Source organism: Staurois parvus, unplaced genomic scaffold (assembly GCF_062004578.1).
Source record: "Staurois parvus isolate SC_StPar_1 unplaced genomic scaffold, SC_StPar_1.0 ptg000374l, whole genome shotgun sequence".
NCBI classification, from domain to species: domain Eukaryota; kingdom Metazoa; phylum Chordata; class Amphibia; order Anura; family Ranidae; genus Staurois; species Staurois parvus.
Window position 1 is genome coordinate 493,868 of NW_028318170.1, and position 16,531 is coordinate 510,398.

The window sequence follows — 16,531 nt, forward strand, 5'->3', positions numbered from 1 at the left end:
GAGTCCACCACTTGGAAAGGGAGGGACTGCAGCACCAGCAACTTGGACAGGAGGACGTTCAGCTTCTGCACCGTCGGGTGCATGCTCGCAAACTGTTGTCTCTTGGAAACGGATTCCAAGAAAGACTGCTGACGGAATCCGTGAAGAGGAGTAGCAGGAGAAGGAGCATCTGAACGAGCGGAAGATGCCAATGAGCGACAACTCCCCTCAGCAGAGGTGTTGGAGCCTTGACTGGCTGATAGAGGGCGATTGACGTCGGGTGACGGAGCAAGTAACGGAGCGGGTGATGGAGAGGGGGCTGGGGCAGGCAGAACCGCCGTATCTTTATCACGGTTTTCCCAGGCCACCGAATGGCGACGCTGCATATGCTGATGCAACGCTGTAGTCCCAACATGGGCCCCCTGGCCACGCTTGACTTTCTGGCCACATAGTCGACATACGGCTACGTTTACTTCCTCAGGCGGATTGACGAAAAATTGCCACACCGCCGAGTAGGAAACTTTGCCCCCGCTACTCCTCACTGGCTGACTACTACTTCCTCCGTGCACACCGGCACCACTACTGGCCGTGGTGGTAGGCTGCAGTGGAGCTGGTGCTCTACTCCGTGGCCGTTTGCCTCCACTGACACTGCTGCGACCCTGCTGCCTCCTGGGCAACCCACCGACTGTTTTGCTCGCTGTCAAGCTGGCACCCTCTTCTCCTGATGATGCGGAAGCAATAGCCTGATGACGACGAGGCTGCCAAGTGCGATCAGCCTCATCATCATCAATTAGGGTCTCCGCCTCACTACTAGCCTCCTCGGCTGCGTGTGGGTCAGGAGACAGACCTGTCTCTAGACCGGCTACCGAGCCACTCTCCTCGCCAGTACTTCTTCGCCTGGCTGCTGAAGAGGCGGATGTCTCCCCCCGTTCCTGACCGCCCTCTGTTAGCTCTTCCTCACTGTACAGTGGGGCTGAGCCCACAGCATGCGATACTTCGCTTGGTGAGGGAACACCAAAGGACAGGGGCCGGTAGAGGACACGTGATTTCAGTGTGCTTGCTCCCGGGCCATGCCAACTAACGGTTGTGTCTGACGTACCCACCGACCATTGGCTGTAGGTGTCAGAGGTGACCTGGGAAGAGGAAGACGACCGAGCCAACCAATCGAGGACGGCAGGGTTGTCGGTGGAGACACGACCGCTGGATGACACCGGGAGCACTGGCCTCTGGCTGCGACTAGTGCTGCCTCGACCCCTTCCTCTGCTGCCACGTCTGCTCGCTCCTGAAACATTGCCTCCTCTGCCACTCCTCTGCGTGTTGTCTGACATACTCTTTAATTCAACGATTCTGTGTCCCTGAGTAACGATTCTGTGTCCCTGAGTAACAATTATGTGTCCCTGAGTAACGATTCTGTGTCCCTGAGTAACGATTCTGTGTCCCTGAGTAACAATTATGTGTCCCTGAGTAACGATTCTGTGTCCCTGAGTAACAATTCTGTGTCCCTGAGTAACAATTTTGTGTCCCTCAGTAACAATTCCATGTCCCTCAGTAACGATTCTGTGTCCCTCAGTAACAATTATGTGTCCCTGAGTAACAATTCTGTGTCCCTCAGTAACGATTCTGTGTCCCTCAGTAACAATTATGTGTCCCTGAGTAACAATTCTGTGTCTGTCCCTGAGTAACAATTCTGTGTCCCTGAGTAACAAATATGTGTCCCTGAGTAACAATTATGTGTCCCTGAGTAACGATTCTGTGTCCCTCAGTAACGATTCTGTGTCCCTGAGTAACAATTATGTGTCCCTGAGTAACGATTTTGTGTCCCTCAGTAACAATTCTGTGTCCCTGAGTAACAATTCTGTGTCCCTGAGTAACAATTCTGTGTCTGTCCCTGAGTAACAATTCTGTGTCTGTCCCTGAGTAACAATTCTGTGTCTGTCCCTGAGTAACAATTCTGTGTCCCTGAGTAACAATTATGTGTCCCTGAGTAACGATTCTGTGTCCCTGAGTAACAATTATGTGTCCCTGAGTAACAGTTCTGTGTCCCTGAGTAACAATTCTGTGTCCCTCAGTAACGATTCTGTGTCCCTCAGTAACAATTCTGTGTCCCTGAGTAACAATTTTGTGTCCCTGAGTAACAATTATGTGTCCCTGAGTAACAATTATGTGTCCCTGAGTAACGATTCTGTGTCCCTCAGTAACAATTATGTGTCCCTCAGTAACAATTCTGTGTCCCTCAGTAACAATTATGTGTCCCTGAGTAACAATTCTGTGTCCCTGAGTAACGATTCTGTGTCCCTGAGTAACGATTCTGTGTCCCTGAGTAACAATTCTGTGTCCCTGAGTAACAATTTTGTGTCCCTCAGTAACGATTCTGTGTCCCTCAGTAACAATTCTGTGTCCCTGAGTAACAATTCTGTGTCCCTGAGTAACAATTATGTGTCCCTGAGTAACGATTATGTGTCCCCGTGTAACAATTCTGTGTCCCTGAGTAACAATTCTGTGTCCCTGAGTAACAATTCTGTGTCTGTCCCTGAGTAGCAATTCTGTGTCCCTGAGTAACAATTCTGTGTCCCTGAGTAACGATTATGTGTCCCTGAGTAACAATTCTGTGTCCCTGAGTAACGATTCTGTGTCCCTGAGTAACGGTTCTGTGTCCCTGAGTAACAGTTCTGTGTCCCTGAGTAATAGTTCTGTGTCCCTGAGTAACAGTTCTGTGTCCCTGAGTAACGATTCTGTGTCCCTCAGTAACAATTATGTGTCCCTGAGTAACAATTCTGTGTCCCTGAGTAACAATTCTGTGTCCCTCAGTAACAATTATGTGTCCCTCAGTAACAATTCTGTGTCCCTGAGTAACAATTCTGTGTCCCTGAGTAACAATTCTGTGTCCCTGAGTAACAATTCTGTGTCCCTGAGTAACAATTATGTGTCCCTGAGTAACAATTCTGTGTCCCTGAGTAACAATTATGTGTCCCTGAGTAACGATTCTGTGTTCCCGAGTAACAATTCTGTGTCCCCGAGTAACAATTCTGTGTCCCTGAGTAACGATTATGTGTCCCTGAGTAACAATTCTGTGTCCCTGAGTAACGGTTCTGTGTCCCTGAGTAACAGTTCTGTGTCCCTGAGTAACAGTTCTGTGTCCCTGAGTAACAGTTCTGTGTCCCTGAGTAACAATTCTGTGTCCCTCAGTAACGATTCTGTGTCCCTCAGTAACAATTCTGTGTCCCTGAGTAACAATTATGTGTCCCTGAGTAACAATTATGTGTCCCTCAGTAACAATTCTGTGTCCCTGAGTAACAATTATGTGTCCCTCAGTAACAATTCTGTGTCCCTGAGTAACAATTATGTGTCCCTGAGTAACGATTCTGTGTTCCCGAGTAACAATTCTGTGTCCCCGAGTAACAATTCTGTGTCCCTGAGTAACGATTATGTGTCCCTGAGTAACGATTCTGTGTCCCTGAGTAACGATTCTGTGTCCCTCAGTAACAATTCTGTGTCCCTCAGTAACAATTATGTGTCCCTGAGTAACAATTCTGTGTCCCTGAGTAACGATTCTGTGTCCCTGAGTAACAATTCTGTGTCCCTCAGTAACGATTCTGTGTCCCTCAGTAACAATTCTGTGTCCCTGAGTAACAATTGTGTCCCTGAGTAACGATTCTGTGTTCCCGAGTAACAATTCTGTGTCCCTGAGTAACAATTCGGTGTCCCTGAGTAACAATTCTGTGTCTGTCCCTGAGTAACAATTCTGTGTCCCTGAGTAACAATTCTGTGTCCCTGAGTAACGATTCTGTGTCCCTGAGTAACAATTATGTGTCCCTGAGTAACAATTATGTGTCTGTCCCTGAGTAACGATTCTGTGTCCTTGAGTAACGATTCTGTGTCCCTGAGTAACAATTCTGTGTCCCTGAGTAACGATTCTGTGTCCCTGAGTAACAATTATGTGTCCCTGAGTAACAATTCTGTTTCTGTCCCTGAGTAACGATTCTGTGTCCCTGAGTAACAATTCTGTGTCCCTGAGTAACAATTATGTGTCCCCGAGTAACAATTCTGTGTCTGTCCCTGAGTAACGATTCTGTGTCCCTGAGTAACAATTCTGTGTCCCTGAGTAACAATTCTGTGTCCCTGAGTAACGATTCTGTGTCCCTGAGTAACAATTCTGTGTCCCTGAGTAACAATTCTGTGGCCCTGAGTAACAATTCTGTGGCCCTGTGTAACAATTCTGTGTCTGTCCCTGAGTAACGATTCTGTGTCCCTGAGTAACAATTCTGTGTCCCTGAGTAACAATTCTGTGTCTGTCCCTGAGTAATGATTCTGTGTCCCTGAGTAACGATTCTGTGTCCCTGAGTATCAATTCTGTGTCCCTGAGTAACGATTGTGTGTCCCTGAGTAACGATTGTGTGTCCCTGAGTAACGATTGTGTGTCCCTGAGTAACGATTGTGTGTCCCTGAGTAACTTTTCTGTGTCCCTCAGTAACGATTCTGTGGCCCTAAAGTCTCTGTGGCCCTAACTCTGTCCCTAATACACAGAGGTCTGTCTCTCTTGAATGACTGGAGGCTAATGGAGAATTCTAAGATGGCCGCGATTTATAGCTCCACCATTACACAGTGCTGGCTGGCTGGCTGGCTGGCTGCTGATTGGCTAATGCGATCACATGTCATGAATGAATGCATTATGGGTCAGCGCGCCTTGTCTGCGCGCCTTCCCAGAGATGCCCGCCCCGTCGCCACACATGTCGCCGCCATTTTTGGAAAATTTCGATTCGCGCATCCGAAGTTGGCTAATCTTCGGATTCGTCGCAAATCGAATATTTCCCAAACTTCGAAACAAATTCCACTTCGCCAAGTTCGATCCGCTCATCTCTAATTATAATCATGGATATATTCAGGTTTTTGGATGGTACCGCATCTTCCATGAATTTCCACCGAGGTGTCATTATGGATGGTGGACAGGACGTAAACATCTTTCTTGTCCCTCCACTTCATGGCCAACACTTCCTCGTTTCTCAGACTCTCAGATTCCTCCCTTTGTAGCCTTGTGGTTACTGAACTTTTTGGGAAGCCCTTTTTGTTTTTTCAGGTGGTACTGCAAGCTAAGGTCTTCTCATGGTACAGATGCTAGAAAAGGGGCAGACTGGTATAATAGTTATCAAGGTAGATATAATAACCTTTTTGGAACAGTGGGAATGCCGGGTCCCAGACAATATTACCACTTGTGCCAATGTAGGTTGGGCACTCCAGAGGCTGGAGCTGGGAGTCTTTCCCTTCATACATGTGGAAGGCATGCACATATCTTGTAGCTCTTTTGCAGAGCTTTTTCAGCTTCTGGCCCTTTTACTGGGAATGTATTGATTGAATCCCAGCCGGCCAGTGAAGTGGACAAGGGATTCATCCACACAAATGTGTTGCTCAGGGACATAAAGTTCCACAAATCTCTTAGCAAAATAATTTATTAGGGGGTCAGATATTGTAGTTTGTCATAGTTGGGATGATCTCAGGGAGGGCACTGTGAGTTATCATTGAAATACAGGAATCACATGATCAGACCATAGCGTGACCGGGACATTACAGCAGAATAGATGTCTCCATAGAAAAGGACAGGAATAGGATGTATTGGGATTGTTATCAATATATTGCTGGGCAAAAAGGTTTGTCTGGTCCACAATGTATTGCAGTAAATCATCCGGGAAAAACAAATACAAAAATCAGTTTCAGAAACATTTCCAGTATTGGTCTGCACACCTGTCTGTGTGGGGAAAGGGGGGGTTGAAGCTGATCCTGAGCTGGAAGGCAGCTATAATGGTTTTTCCAGGGTGTCAGGGAGATATGTTTGGGCCCTAAATCTTGGGGTCTGGTGGGATATTTCAGTGCTGGTACTGACAGATCCACTGATGGGCTGCAATTATAGCTCTACTAATAGCGGCACTGACAGATCCATTGGTGGGCTGCATTGACAGATCCACTAATGGTTGCACTGACAGATCCACTGATGAGTCCACTAATGGCTGCACTGACAGATCCACTGATGGGTCCACTGACAGATCCACTGATGGGCCGATGTGACAGATCCACTGATGGCACTGACAGGGACTTTTGTTTTACATTTCACTAATTTAATACTGTTCTTGTTGGTTCTTACACTATTTTTCAGCTCAGCCGGGTGTTTATTATAGGTTGGCCAGGCATTTATGGTTTATTTTTGATATATGTTTCACATATCATTTGGGTTTAGTGGCTCAGACAGTTTTCTTATTTACTATTGACTGATTTGTTTCACAGATTTATTCATTTACACATTGGGTTTGATGCTTAGGGGGGTGTTTATTGATGTTTTATTTTTTGGGTCACTAGAAGCAGCACAGCACTATTATTATCTAGTAATATTATATTCTTAATATTAAACATCCAGCACTATCCTTCTTTGATTATAACACCCCACCAAGTCACTTTAACAGTCCTTCCCCTGAAGTACATACCGTATTTGCCGGCGTATAAGATGACTGGGCGTATAAGACGACCCCCTACTTTTCCTGTTAAAATATAGGGTTTGAGCTATACTCACCGTATAAGACTACCCCTCTTCCAACACACACCAAATAAAAATGAAAAAACATCAGATTTGATTTCAATATGGTATGGTATTTCAGTATGGTATTCCAATGATGGGGTGCTATTCCTCCCACTGACACCAATGATGGGACACTATTCCTCCCACTGACACCAATGATGGGGTGCTATTCCTCCCACTGACACCAATGATGGGGTGCTATTCCTCCCACTGATACCAATGATGAGGCACTACTCCTCCCACTGACACTAATGGTGCCCCATCAGTAGTGTCAGTGTGTGAGGAATAGTGTCCCATCATTAGTGTCAGTGGGAGGAATAGTGCCCCATCATTGGTGTCAGTGGATGAAATAGTGCCCCATCATTAGTGTCAGTGGGAGGAATAGTGCCTCATCATTTGTATCAGTGGGAGGAATCATGCCCCATCATTGGTGTCAGTGGGAGGAATAGCACCCCATCATTGGTATCAGTGGGAGGAATAGTGCCCCATCATTAGTCAGTGGGAGGAATAGTCCCCCATCGTTGGTGTCAGTGGGGAGGAGGAATAGTGCCCCATCGTTGGTGTCAGTGGGGAGGAGGAATAGTGCCCCATGGTTGGTGTCAGTGGAGGAGGAATAGTGCCCCATCATTGGTGTCAGTGGGGAGAATAGTGCCCCATCATTGGTATCAGTGGGGAGAAAAGTGCCCCATCATTGGTGTCAGTGGGGGAGGAATAGTGCCCCATCATTGGTGTCAGTGGGGGAGGAATAGTGCCCCATCATTGGTGTCAGTGGGGGAGGAATAGTGCCCCATCATTGGTGTCAGTGGGGGAGGAATAGTGCCCCATCGTTGGTGTCAGTGGGGGAGGAATAGTGCCCCATCGTTGGTGTCAGTGGGGGAGGAATAGTGCCCCATCATTGGTGTCAGTGGGGGAGGAATAGAGCCCCATCATTGGTGTCAGTGGGAAGAATAGTGCCCCATCATTGGTGTCAGTGGGGAGGAGGAATAGTGCCCCATCATTGGTGTCAGTGTGGAGGAGGAATAGTGCCCCATCGTTAGTGTCAGTGGGGGAGAGGAGCGGCTGCTCCTTCTTTCAGTTCGGCAGCTTGATTTTTGCGGGGCCGTTCGGCTCCGCCTCCTCGCCGGTGATTAGTCGCCTGTGTGCGCTGGCGCAATCACCGGTAAGGAGGCGGAGCCGAGCGGCCGCGCGACCATCGAGTGGCCGAACTGAAAGAAGGAGCAGCCGCGCTTCCTGGACCGGATCATCGTGGGACCGGGACCGGAGCCAGGTAAGGTACAGCAGCCCCTCTGCCCACCCCTGTACTTAGTGTCCGTTGGAGGACACCGCCCCTGGAAAAAGTGCAGCCCTGACACACCGGCTCGCCGTATACCGGCGTATAAGACGACCCCCAACTTTTCAGAAGATTTTCAGGGGTTGTAAAGTCGTCTTATACGCCGGCAAATACGGTACATAAATAAATCAATCTTTAAGTAAACTTGATTACAATAAACCTAAATATTTAGCGTTTAAAGTCCCAAAATAAGAGTCCAAAAATCAAAGTCCAAATAAAATCCCAAAAATTAATCTTTGTCGGTACTTTCTCAAATCTTCGTGTATCCAAACCGCCTTTTTGATATAATCCAAAAACAAATCTTCATATACCTCAAAGAAAAAAAAACTAAACATAGTGTATTATCCCAATATTAACATAAGAGTGCCTCACGTGTTACATGCAAAAAACTACCGTGCCACAGCAACCGTGAAAGAAAAAAATTCCTTCTGCCTTAAATGTTAATCCACTGCACACAAATAACAGAAGTGCATAATTACCCTCAAGGTAGTAACATAAGCATAGATGAGATTGTTTCCAACCTTCTTTTTCTTTCAGCCTTTCCAGCCACTTCCCACAGACCTCACAAACAGACCAGGGATCAGTGTATATCATAAATAATCACAACACTTTATTATAGCAACTTACATTAAAATAAGATGAGATCAGCTTCCACACAAAGAAAATGATTCCATAATCATGCCTCTCCTCAGTAGTGTTTAGGTATCCTCACCATACCACTCCAGAGGAGGAATAGATCATCGGTGGTAGGTTCCCCAATAGCCATACACCTGTATAGAGGATTCCAGGACAAGCGCAGCCGCGTGTTCCAGGAACAAAAATGGCCACCACAGCACTTCCGGAAGAGCGTCACTACGTCACCACGTCACGTGCCCCGGACGCGTTTCGTCACATCCGGACTTTGTCAACAGGGATCTCCTTGTTAAGTGGTCTTTCCGTTCTCCCCTTGTTAAGTGGTCTTCCCGTTCTCCCCTCGTTAAGTGGCCTTCCCGTTCTCCCCTGGTTAAGTGGTCTTCCCGTTCTCCCCTGGTTAAGTGGTCTTCCCGTTCTCCCCTTGTTAAGTGGTCTTCCCGTTCTCCCCTTGTTAAGTGGTCTTCCCATTCTCCCCTTGTTAAGTGGTCTTCCCATTCTCCCCTTGGTAAAGCTGTATATGTTTAGCAGCTGTTATGTAGACAGACATTCTACACTGTTTGTTTAGGGAATTGTGACCTTGTAGTCTTTCACTTCTATACTGTGCTGTTGTGTTGTGCTGTAGAGTTTTGTTGTGTGTGGGGTAAACCAGGTGCCAGACTGTCTGGTGGGGGTGAAGGGGGCAGGGGGCCGGGATTACTGCCATTATGTGCTGTATAAACTGAGCTGTGTTCAATAAAGCATTCATTCACCCTACACAAAGTTTCGACTATCGGGTAATTAGGGAAGGATTGTTTTTGAGCTCTAATACCTGCCTTGGCAGAGCGCTGGAAGACATGCAGGAAAAGGGGACCATTGGCTGAGACGCATCGCTCCACACGAGGAAGACCAGGTGGAACGGTTCCGCCACAACTGGTTGGCAGCAGTGGGATCTTTCCTCATTGCAAAGAAAATCCAAACCACCAATCGGGACCCCATCTTTTTCATGGAGACGTCCTTACTTGGCTAGATGGATGTACGGAACCTCCGGAAGCCAGCCCTCCAAGCCTGCTTATCGCTCAGGGACGTCCAGAGAGGAACTGCTGGCCGAGATTATGGCCCTGGACCAAGCAGATTCACACCCCACTTCACCTGATGTGCACTCTGCTATGCTTGAAGTGAACCTTGCTCCACCAAAAGCGAACTCCGCTTCACGGGAGGAGTTGGAAGAACAGAGCGACTCATCGGCCCTTGAAACGCCAGGCCCGCTTAGCACCATATGGAGACCCCTATAGCATTCAGATTTACAACAAGAGGTGGAGTGGCATTTGGCTGTGTTTGGCAGTACTCCCACCCCTGAACAGATTTCCAAGGCCCTGGACGATGCCACCCAACTGCGGCCTAGTCACTTCCGGTCATAAACGAGGGCTCGGTCTGGGAAGGGATTACCTCCCGTCTTCTCCAGACTGCAACCGGACCAAAGAAAATTCCCTACGCTGCTTTTAAAACTTTCTCGGAGGTGGATGGGGACATTGACAGCTTTCTTCAGGAGTTTGAATGGTTGTGCACCATGCATGGTGTGGAAGCCCAAGACCGGGTTCCCATTTTGAGCAGCAAGCTAACCGGTCGGGCTGCAGACGCGTTCAAGACTGTACCCGACAGCTACTGCTTGGATTACGATTATGTTAAGGAACACTTGCTGGCCCGCTACGCTCTCACCCCAGAGGCATACCGCTTAAAGTTCCGGGCACTCAAGAAGAAACCCCAGGACACCTTCACTGAATGGGGACATTAGTTACAACATGCAGCTGGGTCCAAGTGTGTCAGATCACCAAGCTGGAGGAATTGTTGCAACTGCTGTTACTGGAGCAGTTTTAAAATGGACTTCCGGGGGATGTTAGACATTGGGTCAGCTAGTTGCTGGGCAGATGAGTACCTGGACAACAGGAGGCTAACCAAGCCCGCCATTCCCCTTGCACCTCATCTACAACCAGTGGTGCCCACGCTGGTCATCCGAGAATTCCTCAGACCGCCCACACCTTCTGACCCAAAGCAGTCTGGCCCATGCTGTTATGGCTGCAACCAAACAGGGCACATCCACATTATTATTATTATTATACAGGATTTATATAGCGCCAACAGTTTGCTCAGTGTTTTACAATGTAACGGGAGATAATACAGCAACAGTACAGTTCAATACAAAAGGGATAGGAGGGCCCTGCTCCTCGGAGCTTACAATCTAGGAGGGAGGGGCCAGTGGTACAACAGGTAGTAACTGTGGGGGATGGACTGGTTGGAAGAGTAGAAGATTCACTTACCCCGGAATCCACCAAGGCCCCAGACCAGCCAACCCTCTGGGGGCACTTCCAAATGACCCACCACTCCCTAAGGCCGAGCCTCTGCCTATTCCCTACAGGACAACCCCAGTGACACCGCCTCTTCATGGAGGAATTTTACAACCATGGATGAGGACATCGGGGTCTTTCACGAGGCTAACCTTCTCCAGGCTGCTACCCCGGACAATTGCCGACATCACCAACAGGTTGTCCATGTTAACGAATGTAGGGCCCAAGGATTATGGGACACTGTGGCCACACTCACCCTAGTCCAATTCCAACTGGTACCAGACTGGGCCAGACTGGGCCAAGGTGGTCTGTGGCCGTATGGGTAGCGGGAGGCCATGTCTACCGGATTCCTACAGCAAGGGTTCATCTGGACTGGGGGGCCGGGGCCAGGGATGTTAAAATTGGAGTAATGCAAAACCTGCCAGCTGAGGTTCTCCTTGGAAATGATCTTGGAGTCCTGGTCTCCACTTTTGGCACAGAGACCCCTGCCGAAGATCATCCGGTCACCACTCACAACCAGACTAGAGAGCACACTGTCGCTCCACCTGCCAAGGCTCCGGTAAGAGTCGAATACCCACCCCCTACTGAGCTTGTCCCTGCCCTGACCTGGGATTCCCCCTCTGATTTCGCTAAAGAAACTGCCAGTGACCGGACCATAGACCCCTATAGGCGGAGGGCTTGGAGTGATCCTGGGGGATTGGGAGATGTGAGGTATGAGTGGGACAAGGGCAAGTTGTACAGGGTTCATGGGGGAGCAGGGGTGGGCGCTGCTCAAATACCTCACCAGCAGATGGTAGTACTGAGGAAGTATCAGCGTGATCTCCTCCAGATTGCGCATGATATTCCACTTGCTGGGCAACTGACAGACCCTGCATCGCTTAACCCAGAGTTTCTTCTGACCAGGAGGATCAGGGGACATTCGGGACTACTGTCGGTCTTGTGAGGTCTGCCAGAAGGTAGGGAAGCAGGGAGACAGGCCCAAGGCCATTCTGAGGCCCCTACCCATAGTCAAGGAACCTTTCAGCCGTATCACCATGGACCTAGTGGGGCCCCTGAAACGGCCTAGTCCCACAGGCAAGAAGTATATCTTGACCATTGTTGACTACGCCACCCAGTATCCGGAGGCCGTAGCACTGAGAGATGTGCAGGCAGAAACAGTTGCTCAAGCCCTGCTTCAGATCTCTCGGGTAGGATTTCCTTGGGAGATCCTGACCGACCAAGGCATGCTGTTCATGGATGAGCTTACCCAACAACTTTGGAAGTTGTGTGGGATCAGACCGCTATACAGCTCTCCCTACCACCCCCAGATCAATGGGCTCTGCGAATGGTTTAACGGTACACTGAAGCAGCTCCTACGAACGTTGACAATGTCCCATAAGGACTAGGAGTGACATCTCCCCCACCTCCTGTTTGCCTACCAAGAGGTACCTCAGGAGTCCATAGGGTTCTCGTCCTTCGAGCTGCTGTGCTGACGGAGGGTTCGGGGACCCCTGGATCTCCTATGCGTACACTGGGAGGGAGCAGTGGCCGAGGAGGGGACCTCTGTGGTTGCCTATGTGCTGGAGCTCAGCGAGAGGCTTCAATGTTTGACGACCTTAGTATGGAACAACCTTGAGGCTGCCCAGAGCCGACAGAAACGGTGGTAAGACAGGTCTGCCTGAGACCGAATATTTCACTTAGGACAGAAAGTGTTGGCCTTGAAACCAGTCAGGCATGACAAATTACAGGCTGCCTGGCAGGGCCCGTACCAAGTGGTGGAGCAACTCTGTGATACCACGTACTTTGTAGCACACTGTTCAGATGGAAGGAACCAGCAAACCTTCCATGTGAATATGCTGAAACCATTCATCGAACAACAGGAGGAGAGGGTAGGTGCTATTTGCGATGACTCAGAAATACTTCTTCTGCCGGGGCTGCCAGGGGATAGACAGTCTCAGCTGATTGTAGCGTACATAGATATGAGCACATGGCTGCCTCCTTAGACCCAGGAACAGGCCCGCCAACTGCTCCAAGAGCACCGAGGGCTGTTCTCTTCTCTGCCCGGGTACACCACCACAACTGCCAACCGGGTAGACATGCAGGGTCAGGCCCCCCTGAAGCAGGCAGTGCCCAAGTCTGTTAGAGAAGGGATGAGGGTAGAGATTAAGGAAATGTTGGATATAGATGTGATAGAACCCTCTGACAGTCCCTGGGCCTCCCCGGTGGTCCTGGTACCCAAGAAGGATGGAACCGTCAGCTTCTTTGTAGACTACCGGGGGCTTAATGACCGTATCATGACTGATGCATACCCCATGCCTCAGATAGATGAGCTGCTGGACTGGAAGGCCAGAGGTAATTTCCTTACCACCATCGATCTCTGCAAAGGGTACTGGAAGATTCCGCTGGATGCGGACGTGGTACCAAAGTCAGCATTCATCACCCTGTTCGACTTGTACTAGTCCAGGGTCATGCCGTTTGGGATGAAGAATGCCCCAGCTACCTTTCAGAGAATGGTAGATAAGCTGCTGGATGGGCTGCAGGACTTCTGTGCCTATCTAGACAATATAGCTATCTACAGTGATCGTTGGGAGGATCACCTCCGACACCTCAAGGAAGTGCTTGATTAATTGGGCAAGCAGGGCTGACCATCTGACCTGACAAATGCCATGTTGGGGTTTCCAAGGTCCAATATCTAAGACATCGGGTCGGATGTGAGAAGCAACGTCCGACACCGGTAAAGGTGCAAGCGGTAGCAAATTGGCCCACTCCCCGAACCAAGACCCAGGTCCTTATCTTCCTAGGCACTGCGGGGTACTACCGTAAATTCATCCCCAACTACAGTGTCATTGCTAAACCCCTAATGGATCTGACCCGGAAGAATCTGCCCCGACAGGTGGTGTGGTCCCCAGAGTGTGAAACGGCTTTCCAAAAGCTCAAACATGATCTAATCCATGCTCCCGTTTTGGCTGTTCCTGACCCTTCTAAACAGTTTTGTGTTCACACAGATGCCTCCACCTTTGGATTGGGTGCTGTTCTGAGCCAAATTGGGGACGACGGGAATGACCATCCAGTGGCCTACCTAAGTAGAAAATTGTTACCCCGGGAGGTGGCCTACGCTGCTGTGGAGAAATAGTGGCTTGCCTTGGTATGGGTCCTTCTAATTGTAGCCCTACCTGTACGGGTGCTCCTTCACATACTCACTGACCACAACACCCCGGTATGGCAATGGTTGTCTGCTGTTGTGAAACTTGGCCCTCCAACCCTATAACTTTACCATCCAGTAATGACTGGGGAAGCAAAATGCCAAGGCAGATGGGTTGTCCCGGTAAACTGAGTTGAAGTAATCCTCTGAACAACCAACCCCAAGCGGACCCATTTGAAGGTTTCGCCGGGTCTGGCGGGTGTTATGCAATGGGGGAGCCTTGTGAAGAACCGTCCCTTTGTGATAACATTTTATACCTTTCTGTTCCGCTTTTATCCCCTTGTTAATTGGTCTTCCCGTTCTCCCCTTGTTAAGTGGTCTTCCTGTTCTCCCCTTGTTAAGTGGTCTTCCCGTTCTCCCCTTGTTAAGTGGTCTTCCCGTTCTCCCCTTGTTAAGTGGTCTTCCCGTTCTCCCCTTGTTAAGTGGTCTTCCCGTTCTCCCCTTGTTAAGTGGTCTTCCCGTTCTCCCCTTGTTAAGTGGTCTTCCCGTTCTCCCCTTGTTAAGTGGTCTTCCCGTTCTCCCCTTGTTAAGTGGTCTTCCTGTTCTCCCCTTGTTAAGTGGTCTTCCCATTCTCCCCTTGTTAAGTGGTCTTCCCGTTCTCCCCTTGTTAAGTGGTCTTCCCGTTCTCCCCTTGTTAAGTGGTCTTCCCGTTCTCCCCTTGGTAAAGCTGTATATGTTTAGCCGCTGTTATGTAGACAGACATTCTACACTGCTTGTTTAGAGGAATGTGAACTTGTAGTCTTTCACTCCTCTAGATTTCATACTGTGTTGTTGTGTTGTGCTGTAGAATTTTGTTGTGGGTGGGGAAAACCAAGTGCCAGACTGTCTGGTGGGGATGGGGGTGAAAGGGGCAGGGGGCCGGGATTACTGCCAGGATGTGCTGTATAAACTGAGCTGTGTTCAATAAAGCATTCATTCATTCACCCTACACGAAGTTCCACCTCGTGGTTTAGGATATCGGGGAAGGATTGTCTTTGAGCTCTAATACCCGCCTTGGCAGAGCGCTGGAAGATATGCCAGAAAAGATGACCATTGGCTGAGACGCATCGCTCCGCACGAGGAAGCCCAGGCGGAACGGTTCCGCCACACTCTCTAAACCTAAAGTGGTAATATTTATACATTTCAAACAATCATGTGTTTTAGCACAAATACACATGAAGAAGCTCCACCTAAGACATAATGTGTAAGGTGGAGACGTCATCATGATTGTCAGACACACACTGCTATACTGCCATTATGAAGGAGAGGAGGATGGCCGGGCACTCTGTGCATTCTAGAATCCATATATTGTGGTTCTATGTGAGTACATATTACATGCTATTTATCAGAAACAATTGAGTACTGTCTGTGATACTTTTTTTATTTGCACTAACATACAATTTTATGTTAGTAAAATTGTATGTTAGTGCAAATAAAAAAAAGTATCACGGACAGTACTCAATGGTTTCTGTCGCAAATGCACTAATACGGCTACAATCACCTCATGCTATTTATCAGAAACCATTAATGACCCGAGTATCCCCAGCTATTGTGACCCCGGCAAAGAACACAGATCTGGGAACAAGTCACCAAGCCGGGGCTATCCTCAGACTGGGAGGTCTGTCCTCCAGGGAGCAGGAGAGCGATAGTGAGTGTGATTACATGGCAATAGTGAGAGCGATGACACGGCGATAGTGAGCATGATGACACGGCGATAGTGAGAGCAACGACGCGGCGATAGTGAGAGCGACGATGCGGCGATAGTGAGAGAGCGACGACGCGGCGATAGTGAGAGAGCGACGACGCGGCCATAGTGAGAGCGACGACGCGGCCATAGTGAGAGCGACGACGCGGCCATAGTGAGAGCGACGACACGGCGATAGTGAGAGCGACGACACGGCGATAGTGAGAGCGATGACATGGCCATAGTGAGAGCGATGACACGGCGATAGTGAGAGCGATGACACGGTGATAGTGAGAGCGACGACACGGCGATAGTGAGCATGATGATACGGCGATAGTGAGAGCGATAACATGGCAATAGTGAGAGCGATGACACGGCGATAGTGAGAGCGATGACACGGCGATAGTGAGAGCGATGACACGGCGATAGTGAGAGCGATGACACGGCGATAGTGAGAGCGATGACACGGCGATAGTGAGAGCGATGACACGGCAATAGTGAGCATGATGATACGGCGATAGTGAGAGCGATAACATGGCAATAGTGAGAGTGATGATACGGCGATAGTGAGCATGATGATACGGCGATAGTGAGAGCGATAACATGGCAATAGTGAGCATGATGATACGGCGATAGTGAGAGCGATAACATGGCAATAGTGAGCGCGAGGACACGGCGATAGTGAAAGCGACGACACGGCAATAGTGAGCATGATGAGACGGTTATAGTGAGAGCGACGACACGGCGATAGTGAGCGTGAGGACGTGGCGATAGTGAGAGCGACGACGCGGCGATAGTGAGAGCGACGACGCGGCGATAGTGAGAGCGATGACGCGGCGATAGTGAGAGCGACGACGCGGTG

The 16,531-nt window shown here is 49.3% G+C and overlaps 1 protein-coding gene across 1 annotated transcript in view; it reads right to left on the reverse strand.

Annotated features, from left to right (window-relative positions):
- The window catches only part of LOC149456141 (NACHT, LRR and PYD domains-containing protein 12-like), a 133,021-nt gene that overhangs the window by 65,536 nt on the left and 50,954 nt on the right, over nt 1–16,531 (reverse strand).